This window comes from Scyliorhinus canicula, unplaced genomic scaffold (assembly GCF_902713615.1).
Source record: "Scyliorhinus canicula unplaced genomic scaffold, sScyCan1.1, whole genome shotgun sequence".
Classification (NCBI taxonomy): domain Eukaryota; kingdom Metazoa; phylum Chordata; class Chondrichthyes; order Carcharhiniformes; family Scyliorhinidae; genus Scyliorhinus; species Scyliorhinus canicula.
This window is the reverse complement of record NW_024055461.1, coordinates 1,715,540-1,735,506: the sequence shown is the minus strand read 5'-3', so window position 1 is coordinate 1,735,506 and position 19,967 is coordinate 1,715,540. Positions and strand designations below refer to the sequence as shown.

The window sequence follows — 19,967 nt, the reverse complement described above, 5'->3', positions numbered from 1 at the left end:
TGCTGCACTCCATGTAGCCACAGTGCTATCAGGGAGAGAGTTCCAGGATTTTGACCCAGTGACAGTGAAGGAACAGTGACATATTTCCAATTCAGGATGGTGAGTAGCTTGGAGGTGAACTTGCAGCTGATGGGATTTCTATGTGTCTGTTGCCGTTACCCCTTTGTGGATGTGGGTTTGGAAAGTGCTGCAGAAGGAGCCTTGTTGAGTTTCTGCAATGAATTTTGTAGATGGTACACACTGCTGCCACTGTTCTGGACGGAGTGGATGTTTGTGGATTAGGGTTTGTGGATTAGGTGCCAAGCAAATGGACTGCTTTGCCCTGGATAGTGTCAAGCTTCTTGAGTTGGAGCTGCACTCATCCAGGAAAGTGGAGAGTATTCCATTACATTCCTGACTAATTTGTACGTGCTGAATTCTCCCTCTGTGTACCCGAACAGGCACCGGAGTGTGGCGACTAGGGGCTTTTCACAGTAATTTCATTGCAGTGTCAATGCAAGCCTACTTGTGACAATAAACATTATTAATTAATATGTGATCATACAAATGCTGTCCCATCGGGGAGAAACCGTGCCAATGTGGAGGCTGTGGGAAGGGATTCAATTACCCGTCAGAACTGCATGTTCATCACTGCAGTCTCACCTGCGAGAGACCATTCACCTTTTCGGTGTGTGGGAAAGGCTTCACAACCTCATCCCACCTCCTGTCACACCATCGTATTCACAGTGAGGAGAGATCTTTTCAATGTTCTGACTATGAAAAAAACTACAAGAGACGTGATCTGTTGAACCATAAACTCACTCGCACCGGGGAGAGGCCGTTCACCTGCTCCATGTGTGGGAAAGGATACACCCGTTCATTCAAAATGCTGACACACCAACTTGTTCATACTGATCAGAGGCCGTTTAAATGTCCTGACTGCGAGAAGTGCTTTGAAAGCCAGAAGGATCTACTGACACATGAACACACTCACACCAGGGAGAGACCTTTCATATGCTCTTTCTGTGGGAAAGGTTTCACTTGGGTGTCCAACCCATTTAATCACTAGCGTGTTCACACTGGGGAGAGGCCATTCTCCTGCGCCATGTGTGGAAAGAGATTCATCGTTCATCCACACTGCTGAGGCACCTGCAAGGTCACAAGTGACTGCAGGGATTGGATTTGGATTTTGCTGTTAATCACATCCAGACTGAACCATCTTCACTCTGACAGCTGGAGTTTGTTGTTGCTGATATTAATAAGCCTGAAAGCTGGGGTGTGCATTGATGTTTTGTATAAACATTGATTAAATCAGCTTTGATTCAGGCACTGTTTTGAATATATTATTTCTCCAGTGACAAGAGGAAACCGATTGATCTCCTGTTACTGACTGGGACATTTTTGGGGCCTTTTCTTACTCTGGGTTATTTCTGTTTTTTAAAATAAATTTAGAGTATCCAATTCATTTTTGTTTTCCAATTAAGGGGCAATTTAGCGTGGCTAATCCACCTACCCTGCACATCTTTAGGGAACACGCAAACACGGGGAGAATGTGAAAACTCCACACGAACAGTGACCCAGAACGGGGATAGAACCTGGGACCTCGGCGCCGTGAGGCAGGAGTGCTAACCATTGCACCACCGTGCTGCCCTAAATGATTAGCATTTTTAAACGTTTCTGCCCTGTTCCGAACCGGGACTGTGGGTTATTTCTGTTTTTCCCTGGTTCACCTTCTCCCAGATTAAACTCCAAGCTTTCATCAATCCTATTAATCTGTTGAAGGCATTGGGCGGTTGGTGAAATCCACCTGATGTTGGTGTCTATCGGAGGATTTCCCAGTTTTCTGATATTCCATTGTGGTTCTGGTGTTGATGTAATGATCGGAATTTCAATTCCAATGCTGATGATGGAGGGCCTGTGCTGTCAGAACTACAGAATCGTTACAGTTCAGGAAGAGCCCATTCGGCCCATCGAGTCTGTGCTGACTCTTTGAAAGAACATTCTACCTAGCCCCACTCCAGTGCCTTATCCCCGTAACCTTGCACATTCTTTCTTTTCAGATAGAAATCTAATTTTCTTTGAATACTTCGATCGAACTTGCCATGTTAAAATCTATTTATCTTCAAAATAAGAATCACAGGTCCGGTTGATTGGAGGTTTCCAAAAAAATACAACTTTATTGCAAATTATTCACCTTGATTCTCTTACATAAAAATAAATCAAAATTCAGGTCAAATAATAAATCAAAACATAATGAAGAGTGTTAAACGGAAACATCAAAAATCAATAGATGGTTCAGAATTTCTTAAGAGCATAGATTCAGAACAAAAAAATTAATCATGACTCCTTATTCTTAAAGAAATTCTTAGCAATGGTCTAACCCCTTATTTACTCTCATTGGTTCTAATTCTCAGCTGAGGCTCTCTGATTTATTCAAACTGTCTGTCACAGAACATGATTTGTTATCCAGGCATTGGTCATTACTTAAGATTCATTAAGATCTATCAAATTAATTAAATGTCTACATCCGCATGCCATGTGAACCAATTCTACAAAGATAAGGTGTTCTGCATTAACCTTGCTTGTTTCTAAGACTCATGTACATTTGTTTTCTGTTGCTAAGACTACAATGCTTTCTTATTACTAAATGTATTGTGGAACAATGGTCTCTACATTACTAAGGCTTTTATGCAATTTTTCTTGAAAGAATGTGAGCTTTGTACAGTAATTCTCATTTTTTTATCTGAAACCATGTTTCAGAGCAGCACGGTAGCACAGTGGTTAGCACTATTGCTTCACAGCACCAGTAACCCGGATCCAATTCCCGGCTTGGGTCATTGACTGTGCTTAGTCTGCATGATCTCCCTGTGTCTGCGTGGGTTTCTTCCGGGTGCTGCGGTTTCCTCCCACAAGTCCCAAAAGGCGGGCTTGTTAGGTGAATTGGACACTTTGAATTCTCGCTCTGTGTACCCAAACAGGAGCCGGACTGTGACGACTCGGGATTTTCACAGTAACCTCATTGCAGTGTTAATGTAAGCTTACTTGTGACAATAATAAACATTATTATTATTATGTCATTGGCTTTTTGAACATTCCATTTTATGTCTCAGTACTGAATTTAAAATGATACTGTATCAATTCATCAAGGTACCAACTAAATAAATGTGATTCAATAAATCTATCATTTCCCCCCTTTTGATTATTCAAAATAAAAATAGAATAAATCAATCACAAGAGTACAAAGTAAAGCAAAGAGACAAATGCCATAAAAATCAACACATTTGCAGTCTTTGATGAGAAAGTAATAGTAAGCGCCCTTCATATCTGACTGTTTCAGCGCTTTTTGATGTTTGTGACAATCTTTTACAGATACATTTGATTATCACAAATACAAGATGTATCACAAAAATAGCTACAAAGAACATAACCAGGCCTTGTACCACTGAAACCCCTAAAGATCCCAACTACTCCACATCCCAACTCCAAGAGTGCAGGGTTCGGGTTGTTTGAGATTTTCAACCTCACTTTTAATTTGTTTTGCCAAATTAGTGATCTCTTTGGAGCGATCTGGAATGTAAGTACAACATTCCGATCCGATCAGGGCACATGTCCACCTTTCTTGGCGAGAATATAACCAAGAGCTATTCGAATTTGCAAGGCCACAGTACGGATAGCTCGCATTTCAGAGGAAATCCTGAACAGGGCTGTCGAGGTGTCATTCGCTACCTTTTCTATGATGACAGCCAGTTTATTAACTCTTTGGCTGTCTTTGCATCACCATTAAAAAAACAAAGCGAAAAACTTGTCATGTGCAGTAATGGCACGTTTACTTCTTTGGACTGATAGTTTGTATCAGTAATTGTTCACCCTTGATGTCTCACATCACTGTCTTAAGGCCATATGTTCTTTTTTCCGTGTCAATTTTGAGCGTGATGCTAAGACAGGGTCATGGGATGAGTTTTTAAATCCAAAATTGACTATAAAATCATATCGAGTTGCCATATATAGATTATGTGTTAACTAAACTAAAATAAATGTAATTTCAACTTGTGAGTAATGTATAATACGGTCCCAGTTGTCACAGGATGAGATCTTACTCTTCCAGCCCGTATCTCAATATTGTTCTTGGTCACTTCTTTCTCTAGCCCTTCAGTGGGATGATCTGTTTAGGGAGAAAATTCACTTTGTTTTTCTTTTCGAATCTGATTTTTTCTTCTCATAACTTGTGTTAAATTCCAGCTTGTTCCATAATTCCATATTGTTACTTGAATGTGATCTCTGAATAATTGGATTGATACCCCTTTCTCTCTGACACTCCCCATTTGCAAATCATCTCACTCAAATATCATTCAAAATAACATCATCCATGGACTTAAAATATTCTCCAGCTCTCCAAATTGTCTGTATCCATCTTCTGGATATTCCTCATCGGGTTTACTTGCTACCAGGCCCTTACTTGTTCTTATCCAAATAATTTGCCCTGTCACTCATTTCGACAGGTAACTGTGTTTGATTCTATCCCAATTATTTTAAAGTCAGTTTCTCTGTGGAATATGTGTCAGTGCCTTGATCACTTAATGATGTTGTTTCACTCTGTTGGCCCCATTGACCATTTCCGGCCATGCGGTTTGTCAAGTAGTGTGCATGCATGGGGCCTGCTCTTCAATGCAGAATGGCAAGCCAGCCAATTAGTTTCTTCACACGTAACTCATCTGCACACGTACGCAGTGCCCCCAATGTCATACCACACATTCTTGAACCTTTTGTGATCTTATCAAAAGATCTCAAAGTTGTTGCTGATCTCTCCACGTATGATCCAGATGCCTTGGGTGGTGGCCAGAGTATCACATTTTTGTTCTCTTAAATAAAAGCCTAGACAAGGACACAAGCATTACCAAGAGAAAATGTATCAATGTAATAGCCTCCTCTAAACTTTCCCCTTCATATTAATGCCAGATTGAAATATTCCATTGAATTGCCCCCAATATTCCAATTCCCATTCCCTGTTTTGATTTCCTGTCTCATTCGTCTATCCTCAATTACTGAATCCTATCACAACCATGAGCCCTGGAGTTATCTTGCAGTCCAATATCTTCATGTTTAAAACAGAAATCAACATTTCCATTTGGTTCCAAGCAGTAACACTGTGATTGTTATTTGTCTTAAATTACACATTTGTTTTACGGTAATTTGCTCAATTACATTGTCTTTTCACATCACAGAAGTGTTTCAAATTCGAACAACAGTGTTGTTGGCTTTCAGATTCTTATTAATGTCCAGTTCAGACCTTCTTTGTCTGAAGTTGTAGGATCTCTTCTTCAAAATAGGCTTTGTCCTTATGTCCATGGACAGCAGCTAAACTGTATGTTTTTTTTTTACATCATCGTTGTTCTTGTTACTCATCAAATAGATTTCACTAGATTTCCGGTTGCGGTGACGTGGAGCTAAGCCGCATGTTCGGTGGCTCCCGCTATTTTCGGTCTTTTGGGCACCTTTAAGGGCCCGGAGCGGTGCTGGCTGGACTTTTCCCGGTGGGGGAACACATCTGCTGCGTTTATCTGCCGGTGGATGGACTGGACCAGGAGTGGGGCGGTCAAAAACTCGGCTTTGGAGCAGAGAAAGGTGCGAGGCAGGAAGATCAAGATGGCAGCGGGCAGGGAACCGGCAGCAGTGGGCGCAGGAGCTGCTTCAGGGAGCTGAAAGCTGAGCTGCTGGAACCGCTTAAGGCCTCACTGGATAAGCTCATAGCGACTCAGACGGCTCAGGGTGCAGAGATCCGAGAGCTATGGCAAAAGGCCTCGGAGAATGAGGATGAAATCCTAGGCCTAGCAGTGAAGGTGGAATCGCATGAGGCGCTCCACAAAAAATGGCAGGCGAGGATGGAGGAAATGGAGAACTGCTCGCGGCGGAAGAACTTGCGGATCCTGGGCCTCCCGGAGGGGCTGGAGGGATCGGACCTGGGGGTCTATGTGGCCTTGATGCTAAACTCGCTAATGGGTGCGGGGTCCTTCCAAGGGCCCTTGGAGCTGGAAGGTGCTCATCGAGGGTTGGTGAGAAATCCCAGGCCGTAAGAGCCGCCAAGGGTGGTGCTGGTCTGCTTTCACCACTTCGTCGACCGTGAGTGTGTGCTGAGATGGGCGAAGAAGGAGAGGAGCAGCAGGCAGGAGAACGGAGAGATTTGGATTTATCAGGACTGGAACGCAGAGGTGGCGAAGGGAAGAACTGGTTTTAACCGGTCGAAGGCAGTTCTGCACGAGAGAGGGGTGAAGTTTGGCCAGCTACAGCCGGCACGCCTCTGGGTCACTTATAAAGACCGCCAGCTCTATTTTGACTCCCCGGAAGATGCCTGGTCCTTCGTCCAGGCAGAGAAGCTGGACTCAAACTGAGGACTGATGGGGGGGGTGGGGACTGATGTATACTGTCCGGAAGCTCTATTCTCCCTTGTACTTCTTTGTTGGTCCTTTTTTGTTTGTTCTCTTTTTGGGGCTTTTCAACTATTTATTTTGGTGCCTTTTTCACTGGTGGATGGTTGGGGAGCTGTATCACTGGTGGATGGTTGGGGAGCTGTATCACTGGTGGAGGGTTGGGGAGCTGTATCGTGGGCCCGTTGGGTCGCGCGCCCTTTTCTTTCCCGTGGTTTAGGCCGGGGGCGGGGTTTCAGATGGAAGCGCGGGCTTTTTTCACATGGAATGTAAGGGGGCTGAACAGGCCGGTCAAGCGGGCATGGGTGATTGCGCACTTGAAGGGGCTAGGGACGGACATGGCTAAGCTCCAGGAAATGCATCTCTTAGGGTGGCGGACAAGGTTAGGCTGAGAAGAGGGTGGGTTGGACAAGCGTTCCATTCAGGGTTAGATGCGAGGAACCGGGGGGTGGTGATTTTGGTGGGAAAGAGCTTGTCGTTTGTGGCGTTGAGCGTGGTGGCGGATACCTGTGGCAGATACGTAATGGTGAGCTGTAGACTCCAAGGGGAGCGGGTGTTGCTGGTCAATGTGTACATCCCAAATTGGGACGATGCAGGCTTCATGCGGTGCATGCTGAGCCGGATTCCAGACCTGGAGACGGGGGGGGGGCTTGATATTGGGAAGAGATTTTAATACAGTGCTGGACCCAGCCCTGGATCGTTAGAGGTCCAGGACCGGTAAGAGGGTGGCGGCGGCCACAGTGCTGAGGGGGTTCATGGACCAGATGGGAGGGGTGGACCCTTGGAGGTTTATGAGGCCGGGAGGTAGGGAGTTCTCGTTTTTCTCCCATATCCATAAGGCATACTCCCTGATCGACTTTTTTGTCTGCAGCAGGGCGCTGATTCCGAGGGTGGTAGGGGCAGAGTATTCGGCGATAGCCATATCAGACCACGCTCCGCATTGGGAGGACCTGGAGATGGGGGAGGGGAAGGATCAACGTCTGCAAGGTACCTTGCCCCCCTGCAAGGTACTCTTCGAGTCCGGTAGTGGTGGCTACCCTCAAATTCTGGGGGCAGTGGAGGAGGCATAGGGGGGAAGTGAAGGCCTCGGTTTGGTCCCCGATACGGGGGAACCAGCGGTTTGTACCAGGGAGGATAGATGAAGGGTTTTTGAGTTGGCACAGGGGAGGTATCAGGCGGATGGGGGACCTCTTCCGAGACAGGAAGTTTACGACCTTAGAGGAGTTGGAGGGGAAGTGGGGTCTACCCCCAGGGAATTCCTTTAGGTACATGCAGATTAGGGCGTTTGTTAGGTGGCAGGTAGCGGAGCTTCCGCTATTGTCGCCAAGGGATAGGGTGCTCTCGGGGACGTGGGTCGGCAAGGGTAGGATCTCTGCAATTTATCAGGTGATGCAGGAGTAAGAGGAGCCCTCGGTGGAGGAGCTGAAAGCGAAATGGGAGGAGGAGTTGGGGGAGGAGATTGACGAGGGGACGTGGGCGGACGCCCTGGGGAGGGTGAATTCCTCCTCTTCTTACGCACAGCTTAGTCTAATCCAGCTAAAGGTGCATAGGGCGCATATGACTGGGACCAGGCTGAGCCGGTTCTTTGGGGGTGAGGACAGGTGTGGCAGGTGTTCGGGGAGCCTAGCGAATCATACGCACATGTTCTGGGCGTGTCCGGCATTGGAGGGTTTCTGGAAGGGGGTGGCGGTGACCTTATCTAAGGTGGTTGGCTCCAGGGTGGGACCGGGCTGGGGTCTCGCTATTTTTGGGGTAGCATCGGAGCCGGGAGTGCAGGAGGCGAGAGAGGCCGGTATTCTGGCCTTTGCATCCCTAGTAGCCTGGTGTAGGATCCATTTGCAGTGGAAGGATGCGAAGCCCCCAAGCCCGGAATCTTGGATCAACAACATGGCCGGGATCATTAAACTGGAAAGGGTCAGTTTGCCCTGAGGGGGTCGGTGCAAGGGTTCTTCCGGCGGTGGCAGCCTTTTCTTGATTTCCTGGCGGAGCATTAGAGGGTGGTCAACTTCAGCAGCAACCTGGTTGGGGGGGGGGGGGGGGGGCTACGGGTTCATTACGGGGGTTTGTTCTCATGGCTCTATGTTTATTACTCTTTCTTGTTGGTAATTTATTGTTTTTGTATGGGGGGGGGCGGTTATTGTTTTTCTCTTTTCGTTGTTGGGATAACATTTGTTTTTGGAAAATTTGAATCAAAATTATTTTTAAAAAAAATAGATTTCACGTTCAATTTCATCCCGCCTTGTTCACCTATCGCCCATCCTGTTCTCGGCTCTTCATTCACTCCGTGTATCCCGTCATCACAATGGCTTCCTCTAATCGCTCTTCCCCAACCCTACTCACTCCCTCAACTCCAATCTGCCTCAATGTTCATATATCCCACTTGGTTGTTCCTCTCGTCCTGAACTACTGCAACCCGCCCATTTGAGTAACAGACACTCCCCTTGAGCCCTTCTAGCATCTGAGATCATTTTCAATCTTCCCATGTTCAGAATCTGCTCCATGGAGTGTTCTAAATGGATTTCCTATATCCAGCAGCAACTGCTGATTGCCTGTTGGAATAACAGATTACAGGCAGGTCACTTATAATCTCCATATTGTTGGCTCAGTGCAGCAATGTAACTATTCCCATTATTGTGGCCATGTATGTGGAAGGGGGCCAGTAAAATCTGGCAAACCTAATGCTGACACTGTTGCTGGGATTTGTCTGAGACTGGCGAATGTGACCCCGCGCTTCTCCATCAATTCTGTCTGTTATAACTTCTCACTGAATGCCCACCCAACCTTTGACTGGATTTTAAATCAGGCCGACTATTCCTGCAAAACTGAAAGTCTTACAAAGGAGGTGGCACGGTGTTTAACACAGCGCGAGGGTCTCGGGCTCCACTCCAGCCTTGGGGAGCTTGCACTTTCTCCCTGTGCCTGTGTAGGTTTCCTCCCACAGCCCAAACACGTGCAGGGTAGGTGTGTTGGCCATGATCCAAGGATGTGTAGGTTAGGTGGGTATATGGAGATAGAGCGGGGAGTGCACCTGGGCAGGGCGCTCACAGAGAGGGTCAGTGCAGACTGATAGGCAAATGGCCCCTGTCTGCACTGTTGTGATTCTGTGATGCTATGATTCTGTCAAATAAATTCTCAAATTCCCGAAGCGACTGCGAATCTTGTTCCACTTGCAGTTACCTGTAAAATAAAACACAAAAGATCCATTCTGCTTGGGGCAAAATGGGTTAATTAATCGGAACATATCTGACAATTCAAACTTAAAATTTGTAATTCCCAATTCCTGTAAAAATAGAAACACATCTTCAGCTGTTAACAGGCAAGAGTTAATTCTCTGCTCCTTTGAAAAAATTGCTTTGTAGTCACTGGCTTTTTGCGAGTCTTTTATTCAACTACATTGTAAAGTTGAGCCCAACAAAAGATGAGTTTTGTGAAAAATCAGTTTTGTGTCTTCAACCGCAACTTGAGTCTGGGAGAAATGTTACTACTTAACTCTATACTATTCTACTTTTTAAACAAACACAACTTTAATAAGCAGCAAACAATGTCCCTCTGAATCTTCTGAAATGCTTATTAAACAGCATTAATTACCGAGAACAGCTTCTTGGGAAACACTGGGCTGTGATTTTGGACAATCCAGAGAACCACTATGGAACCGGTCAGTTGATGTGAACTAGATGTGATGTAATGGGGATTCTCTTTACCCGCTTCTTACTGGATTTCTCATCCCCTTTTTAAGGTGTTTATTGTAGAGTTAAATTGGTAGTTTTCCAGTGTTCAATTTCTTTAGCGGGGACATAAGTTGATTAATTTTCTAACTAGCTTTGAACATCCTGATATCTTACGAGGGGATAGGTACTAAATGTCTCAGGGTAGCAAAAGAACAGGGAAGACTTGTATAAAATGATGGAAGAATGTGGAATGCCCAACCAGAGTAAATGAATGAAACGGAGTCCGTGCCAACATTTACAAATCGTTGATTAAAGGATATGGAAGCAAGATAGACACATGCAATTCGGGCTATTGCTCATGTGGACGGTAAACACTAACATGACTGCTTCGACCATTGGACCTGTTTCTGTTCTTTGCTGCTGTCCCTCATAGAGAAATGGTGAGTTTCTGGGGATCCCTTGGAATACTTCAGGCTCCCGGTCTTGGGACAGTTTCTTTAAAAATGGGGATGGAAGGAGATATGAGAATGATTGGTCATATATTCCTCAAAGGAAAGGTTACCAGGGGAGTATGGGAATAGAATAAGTTGGGGCCTGAAACCCTTTTGAACTCCCAAGAAGGAACCCCCGAGAAAAGTTCTTATTATATTGAAGAATTAAACCACAAAAAATTATAGTTATTGTGCAATAGTTACAAATATACAAAAACAAACTTTAAAAATGTTTCTATGTTTTATTATAATAAAGTTTGGTTATTCAGCAAATACTTCCAAGTCTTACCTTTGTTTTGTTATCTGTAATGGGAATACCCACTCTCACCCCACCTCTGGCCTCTGCTCTTCTCCAGACCCAGGACTAAACCAAGTTTAGGATGATTTAATCAATCATGACTAATGTTCAGGACTACACCACTACAGTGATGGTTTGAGCTTCCTGCCCAACGTATGCACCAAGACTGTGACTGAAATCCAAATTTATGCCTTTGCTACCTCCTAAACTTGTTTTTTCCAGCACATCTCCCACATTCTACCTTCCCCAAACTGGAGATCATTCACAATTGCTGCCCCTGTCTTGCAGCAAGTCACTGTGACCCACCTTCCGTCTTCCCTGATCTAAATTGGCTTCAGGACTAGAAACACCTTTTAAAAAATTGTCATCCTTGATTTTTAAACCCTGTGTGGCCTTTCTCCTCCCCATCCCCTTCAGTCCTACAATGCTGCACACTTGCTCCACTACCCCATCATTTCCCTGGATTTATCTACTTTGCCAATTCCAGCCTGTTGAACATTCCTGATTTTGTAATCACTCCATTGGCAACTGTACCTTCAGCTTCCTGGCTCCATATTCTGGAAATCTTTGCCTCGATTGTGCTGCCTCTCCACCTTTTCCTTCGGGTGCTTCAGTTTCCTCACAGTCCAAAGATGTGTGGGTTAGGTGAATTGGCCATGATAAATTGCCCCTTAGTGTCCAAAAGGTTAGGTGGTGTTACAAGGATCGGGTGGAGGTATGGGCTCGGGTAGGGTGCTCTTTCGAAGGGCTGGTGCAGACTCGATGGGCCCAATAGCCTCCCTCTGCACTGTAAATTCTATGATTCTGTGTATGTGTGAAAGTTTTCAACTGGACGTCATTACGTCACCACCTCTCTTTGTTTCGACCAAACGAGAAGCATTATCAGGGGACGCCTTTTCTTTAATAATCTCTACTTTGCACTTTTTACTTCTTTCGATCTCAGAATTTTGTCTGTCTTTCTTCTTCTTTCAGTTGTGTCAGGAAAAAAATTCTTGTCAGATTCAAAAAAGATATTAACACAAGATCAATCCAACACAGGATTGGCCATATTTATTTTAGATATCCCAAATTCCAATAATACCTATTAAATTAAAATGATCTTGCTCTTACGTGTGTGAATTTGTATCCAGATTAAAATTCCTACAGGTTGATCACAACTATCCTGGAATCATGCCTCCAGGTTTCGTTAGCTGTTTGCTCAAAGATTATAATTTTGACAGAAAACAACATCACGTGAAACAGACTCAGAAGAATATCATTCACACACAAGCAGTGAAACATATCAAATACTTCAAAACAACAAATTAATTATGTCAGTGTCCTTGTATTTCTGTTGTAAAGTTCCAAGAATGTCTGTAATAAAAACTCCAGACAAGGTTAATTCCTCAGAAAGATAAACCTTAACGATAACATAACTCCACGAACATCCACATAAACAAATAAAACACACAGATTCCTCTGCTCGTAAAGTTCAAACAGTTAATCATCAGCCTTCTCTCGCTGCTACAGATGTTTAAAGAGACAAAGGACTGCAAGCTCCCACTCTCTTGTAGGAGGCATGGTTAGTAAGTTTGCAGATGACACCAAGATTGGTTAAATAGTGGATAGGGAAGAAGGTTTATAAGATTGCATGTTGATCTTGATCAAGTGGGCCAGTGGGCTGATGAATGGCAAATGGAGTTTAATTTGGATAAATGTGAGGTGACACGTTTTGGTAGATCAAATCAGGGCAGGACCTACTCAGTTAATGGTAGGGAGTTGAGGAGAGTTACACAACAAAGAGATCTAGGGGTACAGGTTCATAGCTCCTTGAAGGTGGAGCCGCAGGTTGGTGAAGAAGGCATTCAGCATGCTCGGTTTCATTGGTCAGAATATTGAATACAGGAGTTGGAACGTCTCGTTGAAGTTGTACAAGAAATTGGTAAGACCACACATGGAATACTGTGTTCAGTTCTGGTCACCCTATTATAGGAAGGATATTGTTAAACTATAAAGTGTGAAAAGAGATTTACGTGGATGCTACCAGGACGTGATGGTCTGAGTTATAAAGAGAGGCTGGATAGACTGGAACTTTTTTTCCCTGGAGCGTAGGAGGCTTTGGGTGATCTTATGGAAGGTATAAAAGAATGAGGAGCATCGATAAGGTAAATAGTCGACATCTTTTCCCAAAGGTAGAGGAGTCTAGAACTAGAGGGCATAGGCTTAAGGTGAGAGGGGAGAGATATAAAAGAGACCAGAGGGGACATTTCTTCACACAGATGGTGGTGAGCATCTGGAATGAGCTGCCAGAGGCAGTGGTAAATGCGGGTATAATTATGTCCTTTAAAAAACAGAGAGTGACATAGGCAGGGTGGGTATAGAGGACTTTGAGTAGAAGACACTGAACAAGGAACCATTCACACCCCAATCGAATTGGCTTCCACCCGAAAAGAAAATAGACCCAAAAATACTGAACTTTAGCCAAATGATCAATTTAGACACTGGTAAGATTAAACAAATAAGGGACAAACAAAATCTCACGAGCGGAAAGACAGGCAATCAGACAATTCAAATCAAATTTGAATATCATAATAAAATCATCAGATAAAGGCAACAATATTGTTGTAATGGATCGACAACAATATCTTTTTGAGGCTTACTGACAATTGAATAGTACCGAATATTACACAAAATTACTGGAACCCACATATCGCCAAAAAACACCTCCACAATAGTCCCCAATAACGCAGCCCCGCAAGGCTGCGTACGTAGCCCCCTACTATACTCCCTGTACACACACGACTGCGTGGCAATATTTAGTTCCAAATCCATCTCCAAATTTGCTGACGACACGACCATAGTGGGTCAGATCTCGAATAATGACGAGTTAGAATACAGGAGGGAGATAGAGAACCTAGTGGAGTGGTGAAGCGACAACAATCTCTCCCTCAATGCCAGCAAAACTAAAGAGCTGGTCATTGACTTCAGGAAGCAATGTATCGTACACACCCCTGTCAGCATCAACAGGCCGAGGTGGAAATGGTCAACCGCTTCAAATTCCTAAGTGTGCACATCACCAACAATCTGTCCAGGTCCACCCACGTCAACACTATCACCAAGAAAGCACAACAGCATCTATACTTCCTCAGGAAACAAAGGAAATTCGGCAAGTCCACACTGACTCTTACCAACTTTTACAGATGCACCACAGAAAGCATCCTATCTGACTGCATCACAGCCTGGTATGGCAACTGCTCGGCCCAAGACCGCAAGAAACGTCAGAGAGTCGAGAACAGCACCCAGTCCATCACACAAACCTGCCTCCCATCCATTGACTCCATCCACACCTCCCGCTGCCTGGGGAAAGCGGGCAGCATAATCAAGGATCCCTCCCACCCAGCTTACTCACTCTTCCAACTGCTTCCATCAGGCAGAATACACAAAAGTCTGAGAACACGCACAAACAGACTCAAAAACAGCTACTTCCCCATTGTTACCAGACTCCTAAACAGCCCTCTTATGGACTGACCTGACTAACACTACAGCCCTCTATGCTTCACCCAATGCTGGTGTCTATGAATTTACATTGTGGACCATGTGTTGCCCTTTTATGCATTTTGTTTTTATTTTATTTTCATGTACTAAATAATCTGTTTGAGCTGCTTGCAGAAAAGTACTTTTCACTGTATCTCGGTACACGTGACAATAAACAAATCCAAATCATAGACCTATTAACAAATAAAGAATAAACCAAACTTCAGAAGAACAGAAAGACGAGCAATCACGCAGCTAAAATCAAACTCACAGATCATTATAAAACCAGCAGACAAAGGGAATAATATTGTCATTATGGATCGGCAACAATACCTCTTTGAAGCTTATCGACAACTTGATAATACTGAATACTATCCTAAATTACCAGCACCAATATTCCTCCAAACACATGAACAAATCTCAGAGTTATTAATACAATTCACACTACCTTAATGAAAAACAAATTAACTATTTTGCCGAATTTCAACCTTTACCCAGAAAATTGTACCTCCCACAAAAATACATAAGAATCCCAAAACATGGACTGTACCACATGAAATTCTCCCAGGCAGACCCATTACTAATTACCAATTACCCATTACCAAACAAGTAAGAGATAAACAAAACCTAACAAGAACAGAGAGACAAGCAATCACACAGCTAAAATCAAACTCACATTTCATTATAAAACCAGAAAACAAAAGGAATAATATTGTTATTATGGATCGCCAACAATACCTTTTTGAAGCTTATCGGCAACTCAACGATACTGAATATTATAAATTACCAGCACCAATATTGACAAGGTACCGCATGGTAGGTAGTTGCAAAAGGTTAAATCTCACGGGTTCCAGGGTGAGGTAGCCAATTGGATACAAAATTGGCTTGGCGACTGAAGCCAAAGGGTGGTTGTGGGGGTAGTTTTTCAAACTGGAGGCCTGGGACCAGCGGTGTGCCTCAGGGATCTGTGCTGGGTCCACTGTTGTTAATGATTTGGATGAGAATGTAGGAGGCATGGTTAGTAAGTTTGCTGATGGCAGCAAGATTGGTGGCATAGTGAAGAAGGTTACAGAAGATTGCAACAGGATCTTGACCAATTGGGCCAGTGGGCCGATGAATGGCAGGTGGAGTTTAATTTGGATAAATGTCAGGTGATACATTTTGGTAGATTAAATCATGGCAGGACCTACTCAGTTAATGGTAGGGAGTTGGGGAGAGTTATAGAACAAAGAGATCTCGGGATACAGGTTCATAGCTCCTGTGGAGTCGGAGGTGGACAGGGTGGTGAAGAAGGCATTCGGCATGCTAGGATTCATTGGTCAGAATATTGAATACAGAAGTTGGGACGTCTTGTTGAAGTTGTACAAGACATTGGTAAGACCACACATGGAATACTGTGTTCAGTTCTGGTCACCCTATTATAGGAAGGATATTGTTAAACGAGAAAAAGTGCAGAAGAGATTTACGAGGATGCTGTCACTACTTGATAGTCTGAGTTATAAGGAGAGGCTGGGACTTTTTTCCCTGGAGTGTAGGAGGCTCAGGGTTGATGTCTATAAAATAATGAGGAGCATAGATAAGGTAGATAGTCAACATCTTTTCCCAAAGGTAGAGGAGTCTAGAACTAGAGGCCATAGGTATCAGGTGACAGATACAAAATAGACCAGAGGGGAAATTCTTTCACACAGGGTGGTGAGCATCTGGAACGGGTTACCAGAGGCAGTGGTAGAGGCCGGTACAATGTTTTCCTTTAAAAAGCAGTTAGACAGTTACATGGGCAGGGTGAGTACAGAGGGATATGGGCCAAACGTGGGCAAGTGGGATTAGCTTAGTGATAGAAACTGGACGGCATGGACAAGCTGGGCTGAAGGGCCTGTTTTCATGCTGTAAACATCTATGACACCCGGAGGGAATTCACGGAGACACGGGGAGAACGTGCAGACTCCACACAGACAGTGACCCAAGCCAGGAATCAAACCGGGGACCCTGCTGCTGTGAAGCCTCAGTGCTAACCACTGTGCTAAATGCACTAGATTATAAATCTAAGGACAAAGTTCCCGAACAGGCTTAATTAAAATTTACTAAAACATTCAATATGATTACGAGACTAATACTGGTTAATAACTTAAAGAACATTGCGAATATAAACAGATTTTAATGCACGCATATCCCTATAGATTCCAAGGATTATTTGTTATTTCCCAACCCTAACCCTGGCCCTAATGACCCTGACACTAACCTTGGGACCCCTAACCCCGACCCTAACCCTCCCCTAATCCTCAGCCCCCTGATCCTAACTCTAACCCTGACCCTAATCCGAATAACCCTAACCCTGACGGTGACCCTGAACCCAACCCTAACCCTGACCCTAGTGACCCCAACCCTAATCCTAACTTAAACTTTAAAAAAACCCGAAGACCCCTGACCCTCATCCAACTCTAAACCTGAGCCAAGTCTCCTGATGGCGACGCTGACCCTAACCCTAATGACTCCGACCCTAATCCTAACATAACTTTAAAAAGTACCTGAAGACCCCTGACCCTAAACCAAACCCTAAGTCCCCTGATGGCGACCCTATTCAATTATTTTATATTTATTGATTTGATTGTAAAATTTCCTTTGCAGTCTCGTATCTGATTGATCTTGGGCTCTCTATCTTTGTCTGATTAAAATAGTTCGCATTTTAACAGTAATTGGGTTAATTTTTTATTTTAAAAAGTTTTTTCGACTCACTTTAGGTACTTGGGGGTGCAGGTTGCCCGGTAGTGGGGTACAACATTTCTAGTTTGGTGGGGAGAGTGAAAGCGGACCTGGCGAGGTGGGATGGTCTCCCTCTGTCACTGGCGGGTCGGGGTACAGGTGGTTATAATGAATGTGTTACCACGATTTCTGTTTATTTTTCAATGCCTGCCGATTTTCCTGCCAAAGGCTTTTTTCAGAGAGATTGAGGGAAGGATTACGTCGTTCATATGGGGAGGGAAGGTGGCCAAAGTTGGAAAGGTGCTACTACAGAGGGGAAGGCAGGCAGGAGGTTTGGGTCTTCCGAACCTGATGTAATACTACTGGGCAGCGAATGTGGAGAAGGTGCGGAGCTGGGTCAGAGGGGTTGATTCCCAGTGGGTCAGAATGGAGGAGTTTATGCAGGTGGTCGGGATTGAAAGCACTAGCAACAGTGCTGCTCCCGATAGCCCCGGGGAAGTACTCAGGGAGTCCGGTAATAATAGCTTCATTGAGAATTTGGAGGCAGTTTCGGCAACACTTCGGGTTAGGGGCAGGGTCAAGGGAAATGCCGATTCGGGTGAACCACGGATTTGAGCAAAGAAATTTGTTTCTTAGGGGTTGGTTTGCAGGATTGAAGGAGCTGGAAGCCAAGTATGGGCTGGAGCAGGGGAAAATGTTTAGATACATGCAGGTTCGAGATTTTGCCAGAAAGGAGATACAGAACTTCCCGGGGGAGCCGGCCTCCACATTGCTGGAGGAGATGCTGATGACAGGGGGACTGGAGAAGGAGGTAGTGACAGCGGTCTACAGAGCTATTTTGGAAGAGGAGAAGGCACCAATGGAGGGGATCAAAGTAAAGTGGGAGAGTTGGGAGAGGATATGGAGGAGGGGTTCTGGTGTGAGGTGCTCCGGAGAGTGAATGCCTCCACCTTGTGCGCGAGGTTGGGGCTGATACAGCTGAAGGTGGTATACAGAGCACACCTCACGAGGGCGAGGATGAGCCGATTCTTTGAAGGAGTTGAAGATGTGCGTGAACGTTGCGGGGAGGGGGGGGGGCCTAATCACGTTCATATGTTTTGGTCCAGTCCAAAGCAAGAGGATTACTGGAAGGAGGTTTTTAGGGTAATTTCTAAAGTGGTGCATGTGAAACTGGACCCAGGCCCCAGGGAGGCCATATTCGGGGTGTCGGACCGGCCAGGGTTGGAAACGGGTGCGGAGACAGATGTTGTAGCCTTCGCCTCGTTGATCGCCCAAAGACGGATCCTGATGGGCTGGAGAGCGGCCTCTCCACCCTGTGCCCTAGCTTGGCGGGGGGATCTGCTGTAATTCTTGACTCTTGAGAAGGTTAAGTTTGAACTGAGGGGAAGGCCTGAGGGGTTCTACATTTCATGGGCATTATTCATTATGCACTTTCAAGAACTAGATAACATCAAACATTAGTTCGGGGGTGGGTGGGTGAGAGGGCTGAGGGAGGGGACGATGGGTGTTAATGGGGCTGTGGGGGATTCCTGATTCCTTTTTGTCAGTTGTTTACGTGAACATGTGGGTGAATATTTTGGGTTGTTGTTATTGATATGGGGATTGACCTATTTGTTACTGATTATTGTTTATTGTTGGTGGGTGTAAATTTGGGAGAAAATGCAAAAAAGGAGAATAAAGAAATATATATATTTTTTAAAAACTTTTTTTCTTTTATATTTATTAATTCTTTGATTTTATGTGGTATTCATTCCTTGTTTCTTCATTTAAAAAAAATAAAACAACTCATATATGAAGCCTTTAAACGTATATAGGAATTTAATTGTTTCTATTTTCTCCTCGGGATGAATATCACCATTAATCCACATCCTACTCGAAAAAAGATTTTTTCCTCAACAGTCAAAATTATCTCTAAAATGATACAAGCCAATACTCGAAGTTGATACCCCCAAAAGAATTAGAAAATTTTCAAAGATATTAATTGATTCAATTCGACCCATAGAGGTGACAATTGAAATAATTACAAAATTATTAATGCAAACAATTGGGCCCAAAACACTAAAATGATTTCAATTGATCACTACACAACAAATTTAAAAATATTGCTCGATAAATTGGGAAAAAAATGACAATAGGGACAAATTACAAGAAGCATTCTCCATTGCAAAAACCTGGTATAAAATAAACTTTAAAGAGAATTCCAAATCCGAAATAATTAAAAAAGCAAAAATTACATTTTCACTTCAAAAATGGTCCTACCACCTCAGGAGACAAACACAAACACCGTGACATCTCCTATGACCCAACACAGTAGTTTAGATTTTGAGGATTTCACCACAATTCCTCAATATAAGACCTCAAAAAATATAATTCCTAAGAATTCATCAACATCATTGAAAATGGCGAACAAAACACCAAAACATTTAATACCGGCTTCGATCGCCTCACTTAATTCTTCAAATTCAATTCCTGGTCACAGACACATAGTTTCACCACCATCAGGTACACCAACCTGTCCCGCAGATATGAACCGACTGGCAGCCCCGATCCAGGCACCAACATGGTTCCACACAGCTGAGAACCCAATGAAAATAAAAACAGTCCTGTACAAACACCTATGGATGTATCTTCTACCACACAGAACAAAACCACATTGATGGTGACACAACACCCTCATACATACTACAAAAATTAAAAATGGTTATTGCTTCCAAAGAAATCCATACTGGCCATAGGGGACTCCAATCTCTCCAAAATTAATAGTTGTCCAGTCCCCAACATCCAATTCGACTGTTTCCCTAGAGCCAAATTTATCCATATTACATCCATTTTAAATAAACTAAAACATTATCCCAAAATACACAGAATAAGATTTTCAATTGGTATTTTTAACCGA

General features: G+C 44.1%; 1 protein-coding gene and 1 long non-coding RNA gene across 2 annotated transcripts in view; both read right to left on the bottom strand.

Moving 5' to 3' along the window:
- LOC119959603 (zinc finger protein 774-like) overlaps nt 1-19,967 on the bottom strand; it is a 1,152,970-nt gene that overhangs the window by 1,052,843 nt on the left and 80,160 nt on the right. The gene's annotated exons all lie outside the window — the stretch shown is intronic.
- On the bottom strand, nt 3,247-11,439 carry LOC119959628. The gene is made up of 2 exons (XR_005459246.1): nt 11,393-11,439; nt 3,247-4,838 (listed from the first exon to the last, which is right to left on the bottom strand). It is a non-coding gene; the product is annotated as an uncharacterized LOC119959628 (long non-coding RNA).